Source organism: Rhinolophus ferrumequinum (assembly GCF_004115265.2).
Source record: "Rhinolophus ferrumequinum isolate MPI-CBG mRhiFer1 chromosome 13 unlocalized genomic scaffold, mRhiFer1_v1.p Super_scaffold_3, whole genome shotgun sequence".
In the NCBI taxonomy this organism is placed as follows: Eukaryota; Metazoa; Chordata; class Mammalia; order Chiroptera; family Rhinolophidae; genus Rhinolophus; species Rhinolophus ferrumequinum.
In genome coordinates, this window is record NW_022680356.1 from 1,895,599 (window position 1) to 1,906,779 (window position 11,181).

Sequence of the window (11,181 nt, forward strand, 5' to 3'; positions counted from 1 at the left end):
GGGTCATGAGTTTGGTGGCATTCCCCCGCTGGACCTCCCTGCACTCTCCCCTTTCATGCCTCATCTGTAAAGCCCCCAACAGGAAAGGTTCACACTGCCCCTCCTTGAGATGACCACAGCACAAGACTGTGAAAAAGAACACAGCTGTCCTAGGGGGCTTACAAGCTGCCCCTTCAGGACAAGTCAGTAACAAGATGACTCAGTGTGTGAACTGGTGATTGTCCAAGACCATGGACCTCAGAACCACACGGCCCAGAGGGCACCTTGGTCAGCCTGGAAGAGCCTGGGGGTTTCCCGTGGCCAAGGATGTGGACCCCTGTCCTGGCCACTGAGAACACATCCCTGATCTATGAGGTCCCAGCCGGGGACGAGTGGCCACGATGCCGCTGACGGAGAGGCTGGGGGCCTCTGGGGGAATTTCTGCCTTGAACGGGATTGTATAAGGAAGGGCAGGGAGGCTGGACACTGGAGTTCACACGGAGCGTAAATGTTCTGGGATGAGGCCCAGCTGTAGCCCTAGAAGCGGCATCACATCTTTCCCCGGGAGAAGAAACCTGCAGAAGGAGGTCATGGGCCAGGATCCCAGGAGGTTTCCAATGTCACTAAAGGGTGAACACGGAGCCTCTAGAGGGGCCTGAGGATGGACAGTCCTGCCTGCCCTGAGCCCATTTGCACACGACCTTCCTGTGGCCTTGTCTTCTCCACATCCAAAATTTGATCCCTTACTTGGTTTTCCTCACTTAGGGTGATGCACTTCCAAGAGTGAACTAGAAAACTACAAGTCCCAAATGTTTGGTCAAAAGAAATCTCGACAGGAGGAGCAGAAAACGTTTCCTTTCTCCAAATCGCAGCAAGGCAGCCACTGTCCTGGGGCGGGAAGGAGCCCTGACAGATGGTATTTTGATTTTTAATTTTAATGAATTGTTTTTTTAAGACAGGGAATACTTTGTTTAAACCCAGCAGAGAAATGGACAGCTTGGTTCTGTAACAAAGCGTCGTGTTTTAATGGATAGGCCAGTATTCCTATATGAGAGTACACACTGCTCATGCAAACGAACTGATCAGACCACAGCTTTTCACTGTTTAGCACAGAATAAGCTTCCCTGTACAAGCAGCACCTTCGGGACATTTAACGTCAGTGTCCCTCTCCTCCTTCCTCACCGCCTCCTTCCACAGGCTCCATACCACCCTCCTCATCGTCCTTCTAAAGGGCAGTCCTGTCTTCTCAGGCCTCAGAAACCTCTCCGTCTTCCATGCCCTCACCCACGAGCCAGTGAACAAAGGCACGCCTGGCATCCATCAGGTCAGACTCGAGGTCCAGGCGTGCTTAGGCCTCAGCACCAGCTGTGGTGCTGCTCAGCGTGCACACAGATCGCTGTGCTTCGGCCAGGTCTCCAGCACGTGCCAATCAGGAGGCTGGAAATTAATGCCAACTCGGAAGGCGGTGGGACACTCGTCCACACACTGGATTGTACGCGTGGTCTTGATCATGGCAATGGCAGCATCCACGTCTTTGGGGACCACGTCACCACCACGCAGGTGGCAGCTCATGTATTTCCCGTGGCGAGGGCCCCATTTCCCCATCTGGTTGGCTGGCTCAAAGCACGCACTGGCGATCTCTGCTGCGGAAAACTGGTCCTGGTAGCTTTCTCAGCAGAGATGACAGGGGCATACGTGGCCAGAGGATACGGGGACAGGGTGTCAGGCTGGTCTGGAATTTGGTCAGGTCCACACTGAGGGCTGCATCAAATCTGAGGGCAGCAGTGATGGAGGACATGATGTGACCCGTCAGTCTGTTCGGGTGAGTACAGTTGGGCGCTCCACATTGAGGTGCCTACGGCAGATGTCGTAGATGATGGAGTCATTGTGGACCATGAAGGCACAATAACGCTGCTCTGGGGTGCTGTGGGTGCTGAGGGCGGAGTTGTAGGGCTCAACCATAGCTGTGGAAACCCTGGGGGCAGGACAAATGGAGGTGAGCCCAGAACCCGTCCCCCCAGCAAAGCTGATGAAAGCCAGGAATCCTGAAGACCTGTGCACTGGTCGGCCAGTGTCCGAATTCGGTCCAAGACAAGGTCAGTGGTCTCCTTGCCAGGTGTAGCGCCCCCGGGCATCCTGATTGGCAGCATCTTCCTTGCGTGTAATGAGCTGCTCCGGGTGGAAGAGCTGCTGGTAGGTGCCAGTGTGAACTTCATCAATGACTGTGGGTTCAGCGAGACATGCTTGTCGGCGCCTGTGTCACTGAGGAAGCTGACAATGAGACATCTCCTCCTCCAGTGGTCTTGTCACTTGGCATCTGACCCTCGGGCTGGATGTTGTGTTCCAGGCATAGCGCTCCCAGCAGGTGTTACCCATCTGGACACCAGCCTGGTCCCCATGGACAAAGATGCACTCACACGTGGTTGCTGCTTTGGGGCTGCCGGGCTGCCGGCTGAAAGGAAGAGGAGAGGTTGTTGCTTCTTACAGCACTCCTCTTAGGCGGTCAGTGTAAGAGAACCCTGAGAAGTGCCATTTTTATTTATTTATTTTTAATTTTTTAAAGATTTTATTGGGGAAGGGGAACAGAAGTTTACTGGGGAACAGTGTGTATTTCCAGGACTTTTCCAAGTTGTTGTCCTTCCAATCTCAGTTGTCGAGGGCGAAGCTCAGCTCCAGGTCCAGTTGCCGTTGCTAGTTGCAGGGGGCGCAGCCCACCATCCCGTGCGGGAGTCGAACTGGCAACTTTGTGGTTGAGAGGACGCGCTCCAAACAACTGAGCCATCTGGCCACCCGGGAGCTCAGTGGCAGCTCATTGACTTCATTCTAGTTGCGGAGGGCGCAGCTCGCTGGCCCATGTGGGAATGAACCAGCAGCCGCGTTGTCCAGAGCTCGCGCTGTAACCAACTGAGCCACCCGTCCGCCCCCAGAAGTGCCATTTTTAAAGACACCCAGTTTCAGTGGTTGCTATGCCTGTGTAAGAACTTTCGACCTCTAAGTCCCAGGGGTTGTGAGGGGTGTGTGTGCTCCTGGCCCATGTTCACGACACCGGAATGAACCTGTGCCACGAGGAAAGGGGACTTGGGGGTGTCCTTCAGTAGCCAGGGAGGGGCAGCCCTTCCCCCTTCTCCCACACACAGGAAGCTGATGACACTGCAAGGTTCCTCAGTTCAGTGAGGAATGCGAGAGTCTGTACCTCAGTGACATGAGCGGGGAAAGTGGAAGAAGCAGACCAGTCTGTAATAGAAACAGGACTTCAATGTCACGATGCTGAGCCCGGCCTTTACTATTTATAACGAATAAACATTGTCCCTCCCATAGACAAACAGGCCTTGGGGAAGAGCACTGAGGGAGGGGGCGAAAAGGGGTGTCCTCTCACTCTTGGTTTTCCGGGGACACCAGGAAAAGCCTCCCAACGTTCTCCTTCAACTAGAGCAGAAGGCGCTGGCCCAGTGCCCCTGAGGTCCCGCTGTGTCCCCACTGCTGGTGATGAGGTTGCACTGCTCCCGGACACTCACTTGTGCCTGCTGTTCCGGGCCTGGAGTGTTCTGCTGGCCACCTCGGACCGGGCTCCAGCTGGCAGGACAGGATGTAACTACAGGACAGAGTGGCACCTGTGACCTCCCTGAAACCTCACCTCAGATGACCCTCCCATTGTCGGGTCCCCCAGGGGTGGCCATGCTATAAGGTCTGGGGCTGCCCGGGAGCCATGGACACAGGTTCTCTGGACTGGCCAGCAGCGAGAGTGCGCCCCTGCCCTGGGCCAACTCCTGCCGGCCTCACCTCTCGTGCTCACTGAGCCTCTCCATGTCCCGGAACCAGGCCCCAAATTGCTTGTCAGGCTCCAGTTTGTACTTCTGGGCAGCTTCCTGCAGCAGCACGAGCTCACCCATGACTTTGTTTTCCTGGGGCCAGAGGAAAGGACAGGATGCCCACCAGGCCTGGGTGGGGGTGCTGGAGGGTCTTTGTGGTGGGTGAGGAGTGGGGCGGGGGGCCGACCGGTCCTGGGTCTGTGCACACATGGGAACCCTCCCTCCCCCTAATTCCTTCCAGGCCCTACCTGTGCTCAGAGCTGGGCATCAACAGCGCCTACTCCAGGAAGTTATCCTTGATGCCACCCCACTCCCCATGACTACCAACCAGAGGAGTCTCCCAGTTCTCTGTCATCAAAGTCTCCCATGAAAGGTAGGATGCATGGGATGGAGCCAGGATCATTTTCCCAGGAGCGTCTGTGATTCCCACTCCCCTCCCCTGCCCCACAGGAAGTACCACAGCTGCTCACCTTCTTTCTTATGTCCATGTTGATCTCATTGCCCTGGAAGGGAGACACCAAAGTCCATGAGAAAGAGCCCCAACCGTGACCAGTCCCCTGTGTCCATCCTACCTAGGGTTGCACTAGGGCCAGGACGCAGGAGGAGCTGGAAGACACCCAAGGCAGGACTTGGACCAGGCTGTGCATATGGATCCCTAAGCTGGGCCATGTGTTGTCCCTAAGGCGGTCCCCACAAGCACCCTAGGATGTTTCTCCCGTACCACCACCTTTTTCAGAGGAGGAAACTCAGGCTAAAGAGATGGGGTGACACTTGCAAGTCCCACAGCTACCAGTGGGCGGAGACAGCCCTGTGCCGTCGGCAGGGCGGGTGCTCACCCAGGAAGCAGCTGGTCCAGGACCTGTTGTGCTCTGGAGAAGGCCGGGTGGAGGACCGTGAAGGTGGAGATGCGGGAGATGTTCCCACCCGGGAGGGTCTGCAGCGTGGACTTCTTTAGGCCTTCCAGTGTGCCTTGCTGCAGGGCCCGCATCCTGCATGCCTCGGTGAGGTGCGACGTGAACTCCGCTTCATACTGGGTGGGACAAGGAGGGACGTCCAGTCAGCGGCATCTCCATGAATCACCGGGGGAACTAAGGTCTGGAGCTCCCCCAGGAACTGCCAGCCCCTCAGGGACGTGTGCAAGAGGAGGGACAGGCGTGCCCACGCTGAACATGGTTCTGGCTTGAAAGTACCATTGAGTTTCGGTGGTGGTGGTGGTGGTGTTTATTGTTGTTACCTTCCAGGCACAAGTCAGCTGAGGAACAAGCGACCTCCGTGAATGGTTATTGTCCCAGTGAGTGCACAAGAAACATGCCGTTATAGTGATGACAGCACAGAGGCTTAGGGATGTGAAATGGCTGCCCAGGGTCATCCAGGTCACACCTGACAACTGTCCAAATGTAGAGCAGCAAGAAGGCATTTTTCTCTTTCCTCCCTGGGACTTTTCCGCCCACTGCTGACACGGAGAACCGAGGCCCTCCCAAATCTGGAGACAGTGTAAAGGATAGATCCAGCTTATGAAAACCCTCGACTTCGAAAAGGACACTGATTTTTCTCATTTTACATCCAAAGGCATTTTGAGACCCTCTGTATGCAGGTCCCTGATTCAGCAAAGTGGCAAACGCCTGGGGAGTCCGGACTGGAGAAAGCCGATCCCCAGGCAGGAATGTGAGTAGAGGATTTGAGAGGGAGCCAATCCCTGTGGCTGGTGCAGAGTGACGGGGGCCTCGACGTCCTCGTGAGGCAAGTGCAGATCAAGGAACACTGTGATTGCCTCCAACAACCTGACATCAGATAGAGGAATGAGAAATCCCCGGGACAGCCTGGATGCAAGCAAGCCGCCATTATCAGAACCCGCTGTTGGAAACGTCACTGCTACAAGCCCGTTCAATTTTGAATCTGGCCGCAGCTGTTACAGTGTGACACATACGTGTCCTCCAGCAGCTGTCCCATCTCTGTGCGTCTGTCTGGAGCTGGGGATTAGTATACAGCTATTGTGCGCTGAATTGTGTCACCCAAATTCCATGACTTTATAACACCTACAAGTCGAGAACATGCCTGTAGTTGGATTTGTGGTCTTTAAGGAAGTACATTGGGGTGGGTCCGAATCCAATAGGCCTGGTGTCCTTGGTAGGGTAGGGGAGGACACAGGAAAGCACAGAAGGAAGTCCAGGTGGCACAGAGACAGAAAATGGCCATCTACAAGTCGAGGAGAGTGACCCCTGAGGAGAAACCAGCCCAGTGAGATGTCCCTCCTTGTCACGTCTCACTCGTAGACCTCGGGATGATGGGGACATACGTGTCTGCTGTCTACAGCACCCCAAGTCATCCTACGTGATGGCAGTCCGAGGAAATTAATACAGTGCATTAGGACACACAACCACACTCTACTAGAACACAGGTGGGAAAGGATAAATAAAGGACACCCTCCCCCTTATTAAAACAAAACCCGGGCTGGCCCAGTGGCTCAGGCAGTTAGAGCTCCATGCTCCTAACTCCAAAGGCTGCTGGTTCGATTCCCACATGGGCCAGTGGGCTCTCAACCACAAGGTTGCCGGTTCAATTCCTTGAGTCCTGCAAGGGATGGTGGGCTCCGCCCCCTGCAACTAAGATTGAACACAGCACCTTGAGCTGAGCTGCCGCTGAGCTCCTGGATGGCTCAGTTGGTTGGAGCGCGTCCTCTGAACTACAAGGTTGCTAGTTGGGCTCCCGCAAGGGATGGTGGGCTGCGCGCCCTGCAACTAGCAACGGCAACTGGACCTGGAGCTGAGCTGCGCCCTCCACAACTAAGACTGAAAGGACAACAATTTCACTTGGAAAAAAAAGAAAAAAACAAAAAACAAAAAACAAAACCCATGCACCACTCAAGATTATTCCAGAAGGAAACTGTCCACCAATAGCACTAGGAATCTGGGCCACAGGGTTTAGCCAGACCTCACCATGAAGAGAAGGTTCTTTACAAGGGCTTGCTGCCATTTTGGCTGCAGAGACAGAAGGACAGGAAGCTCCAAACAGGGCTGCCTGCAGGCCCCACGCCTGTGGGCCCCATTCTCACAGAGCCTACAGCCCTTAAACAAGATGGAACCCGATACCTCTTGGAAAGTTCTCTCATTACAAAATTTCTGAGACACAGTTGGGCTGTGGGGCCTCGTCTCTCTTTGAGCATCTCATGAAGCCCCTCACCATCCACGGCACTGTTTCTCCGCTCGGCTGAGAGGGCAGACCAGGGCAACACAAATCCTTCAGCTCTAAGACACCAGTGAGATCTTTCCCGAGGAAACGGCCCTCCCCCCTGGCCCCAGCAACAAAGCCAAGCATTTTTCTCCAAAGCTTACAGTGAGGAACTGACATCTTAATTTTCGTGTCCCTAACACAGTGCCTTCCCTTCAGGGGTTCCACTTAAAGAGGTGACATCTTCTCCCATGTACCTCCCAGCCTCCATTAGCATCCCACTCCCACAAAAGAGGCAGGGGAGGAAGATTCTAGGCTATTTGAAAACAAGGGCCATAAAGTTTATTTGTTCCTTTATGTCTCCCCACAGAACCTTGTGGCTCATTAATTTAGTGGTTGAGAGTGGGGGAGATGTCAGCTGAAGACTAGTTACCATAAGAAAGCTGTTCTCCCCCCAGGTGGAAATATTCCTCTTCTATTCCTGCAGGTTCTCTGCTGCCCTTTCACATCCTGCATCTTCTCATGCCAAGCCCCTTGGCCTGCACCACTGGCTCCGCCTTCGATCTCATGATTGGTTGGCAGGGACTGGGGCTCCTGCGCACCCCACTTCAGCACCTGCTGAGCCACCAGGGGCTGGGCGCAATGTGACTGCCGTCCTCTTCCCCTTCAGCCAGGTTCCAGAGCTCCACACCATCTCCCACGCAGGCCCACTTCCCATGCCCTCACCCTTCCTCTCACAGCAGGCCAACCCTCCCTCACACTGTCGCCAGTCATTAAGAAAAACCTGGTCCCTCCTGTTTTAAGAACCTTTCCTGGGCTCCCCCACAATATCTGGCCTTTATGGGCCCCTCACCGTTCTAACCTCTGCTCTCGGCACATCCTGGCCACCAGTTGTGCTCCTGCTCTAGCTTGTCCCTCAGCAGGAGCTGCCCCCAGCCCAGCTCGAAGTACTCTCTCACATTAAGCCAGGCTCCAGCAGCCTCCATGAAACATGTCATACTCACTCCGGTCAGAACCAGTGTCCCTTTTGGCACAGCCCTTGTCGCAGCTGTCCTCTAGATCACTTACGTCACTCTGCCTTTCTGTGGACAAGTCGGTCTCCCGAGAGTATAAAGCTCTTGGAGACAGGGGCCTGGGGGATGTCACGTTCCTCTCACCGTGCCTCAGTACACAGGTGCCCTTTATAAACTTCTGAAATGAAATGAGACAGAATACATTGCCAGCTCCCAAGAAAGACATGTGCTCTCCTCAGGCATAAAAAGCCATCACCCAGACAGACTGCTCCTCAAAGGGAGCCCTAAGCTTTTACCATGACGCACATTGGGGCCCAGCGTGTCAGCTGATTGTAGGAATGAGGGAATCAATGAACGAATGAATGGAGGGAGCCATGCGAGGGACCGACACTGAAGGCTCTTCCACAAGTTCCAGACAGACTGTTGGCACTCAAAAGTCTCTACCCAGAAAAGAGTAACCACTCCCCATTTCAGAAGGAAGTGCAATTTCTTTGGCAGGTCCCAGCCCTGGGGTCTATTTCTCCCCACACAAGGGCTGGTGTTCTCTTTTGCAGCTCACCGGGGAGGCCGAGGGGACAGAATCGAAGCCCAGCACTTGGGCGGGAGGCCTGGCCATGGGAGGTGTCATGGTCACAGGTGCATCCAAGTGGAAGTGTCTTGCGTGGAGTAGACTCGTGCACCCCCTTCTGGCTTTTTATTTTTTTTTTTAAAGATTTTTTTTTTTTTTAATTGGGGAAGGGGAACAGGACTTTATTGGGGAACAGTGTGTACTTCCAGGCCTTTTTTTTTTCCAAGTCAAGTTGTTGTCCTTTCAATCTTAGTTGTGGAGGGCGCAGCTCAGCTCCAGGTCCAGTTGCCGTTTCTAGTTGCAGGGGGCACAGCCCACCATCCCTTGCAGGAGTCGAACCGGCAACTTTGTGGTTGAGAGCCTGCGCTCCAACCAACTGAGCCATCTGGGAGGCAGCTCAGCTCAAGGTGCCGTGTTCAATCTTAGTTGCAGGGGGCGGAGCCCACCATCCCTTGCGGGACTCAAGGAATCGAACTGGCAACCTTGTGGTTGAGAGCCCACTGGCCCATGTGGGAATCGAACCGGCAGCCTTCGGAGTTAGGAGCATGGAGCTCTAACCGCCTGAGCCAACGGGTCGGCCCTTTTTTTTTTTTTTTAAAGATTTTTTTTTTTTTTTTCCCTTCTGGCTTTTTAAATTGTACACTTCATCAGTTTCTCCTGCTTCTCTAAGAGGAAGGGAACAAACCAACTCAAGGACACTGCGACAGAAAAATGACAAGGAGCCACTCGTGTTTACATTCGTATTTGTGGTTTGTTTGTTTTGCTTTTTATTTTATTTTTTCCTAGAAAAAACAAAACCACCAGGGAAATTTATATGACAAACTATCAGTGTCAGGATGGCAGGGGAAAAGAGAAAGGCCAGGGACGTGGGAAGCTAATCAAATTAAAAGTGGGTTCCAAATCAGGAGGAACAATCCACAGGGTCATGTCTGGGTCCTCATGAGATGACTGGTCGCTTTAGCACGCGTGTCCAACGCCTGGTCTGCCCATCAGACACCCGTGGTTGGCAAGAGCTGCCCACACCCTGGAAATCTGCCCCAGACAAACTCAGACTTGACAGAAAGACAAGACAATATAGTTCCTTGGCTTTGTGCGGCTATCACACACTGCCTGAGGGAAGAGTCTGGAAGTGAGAGAGCTGCCACGGGACACACTTGGGCATCAGAGTGAACTCCAGGCAGCTGTTCCCTCATGTGTGGACACGGTCATCACCACCCACAGGTGTGTGTCCAGACAACCCCAGGCAGCCCGGCCAAAGGACAAGTCATGGCAGTCCCTTCATGCAGAGTTCGACGGTGGTACCCATTCTCCATGCTTGCTCTGTCATCTGTAGGAGGAGACTGGGGTCCATATGTTTGTCAGCTCAGCATGGACACTGATTCCAAAGAAGCCTGGCTGTCTGGATGCACACTCAAGGTCTCGAGCTTCTCCCACTTTATGCCCAGATCTCATGGCAGAAAATTCAGTCAGGCCATGTGTGGCAACCAGGGAAGCCAGAGTGATGGCTGGGCTAGAAAGAGCCAGTAGCACACGCAAGACCAGAGTACATTCAAGAAGGGGAGGGGGCATGCAGCAAGCGTTGCCCCAAGTCACAGTCTAGGGGACACACAGCCTGCAGGACACAGCCAGGTCTGCCAGTCTCACGCATCAGGCCCACCGGTTGTGGTTCTGGAGTGGAGGCTGTGGGTTCCTGCCCTGCTCTGGCCCGTCCCCACACGGAGGCCAGGTTCCATCTCAGCCACAGTCCTGAGGAGCACCACGCTGGCCGGCCAGCCAGGCCACAGTCCTCAGCCCCCCGCTGCTGGGGCTCTGGGTTCCACAGGGAGGCAGTGGGAGGGGAGAGGGAAGAGGGCTGCATTCTGCTGGGGGACAGTCAGGGAGCAGCTACCATGTGCTGGAAGGAGCCATGGCCCAAAACACTGCAGAGCCCAAAAGAATGGGATAAATATAGGAAAAAAGACCAGTCTTGTCACCAGTGTAAAAAGAGATTATTGTTGCCGTGGCTTGGTTTTGTTTTCTCCTTTTAAAACCACCCACATTTTTAAAGGGGAGGGGGCTGGGGAGATTCAGCCCTGCCTGTGGATCCTTTCCGGGCACCGCAAGGCCGGGCTCACGCCGCTGCTACTCTCCTTGCCCGGCTCCAGCCACCACGGGCCTGAGGGCGGGGGGACAGCTGCTCTGCTTGTCTCCGTCCCAGCAGAGCACGGGGCCGGGAAGGCGGAAGACGAAAGTGCAGAGACTCCCGCCGAGTGGGTGGCCTGGTACTGGGCACTCGGAGGAGGATGGGGCACAGGGTCAGCCCGGGCCGCAGCTGTGGGACAAATGCTGACCATGAAGGCTGCAGGGCACAGTCCCCTTTTCCTTGGGCCCTGTTGACATTTCTTCTACCTGGGACTGTCCATGGTCAGCAGCTCCCCAAGGAAAGTTCCGGTCTCAAAGATATGGCCCATGAAGGGAGAAAACTTGTATGACCACCCCTGCTTGGTAATGACTAGTGACCTCAGGGACTGGAAGGTGGCAAGAGGGGAAACAGTGCACGATATGAAACCGGTGAACCCCAGGTTTCCGGAGCAGGGATACACGACAACGGCCAAAAAGGCAGAGGCCCTCCTGGCGGGGGCTCCGTGAAATCTGTCAGTCCTAC

At 54.6% G+C, this 11,181-nt stretch overlaps 1 pseudogene; it reads right to left on the reverse strand.

Moving 5' to 3' along the window:
• Positions 1–1,000: 1,000 nt before the first annotated feature.
• Positions 1,001–2,589, reverse strand: LOC117019327 (tubulin alpha-1A chain-like; annotated as a pseudogene).
• Positions 2,590–11,181: the final 8,592 nt, after the last annotated feature.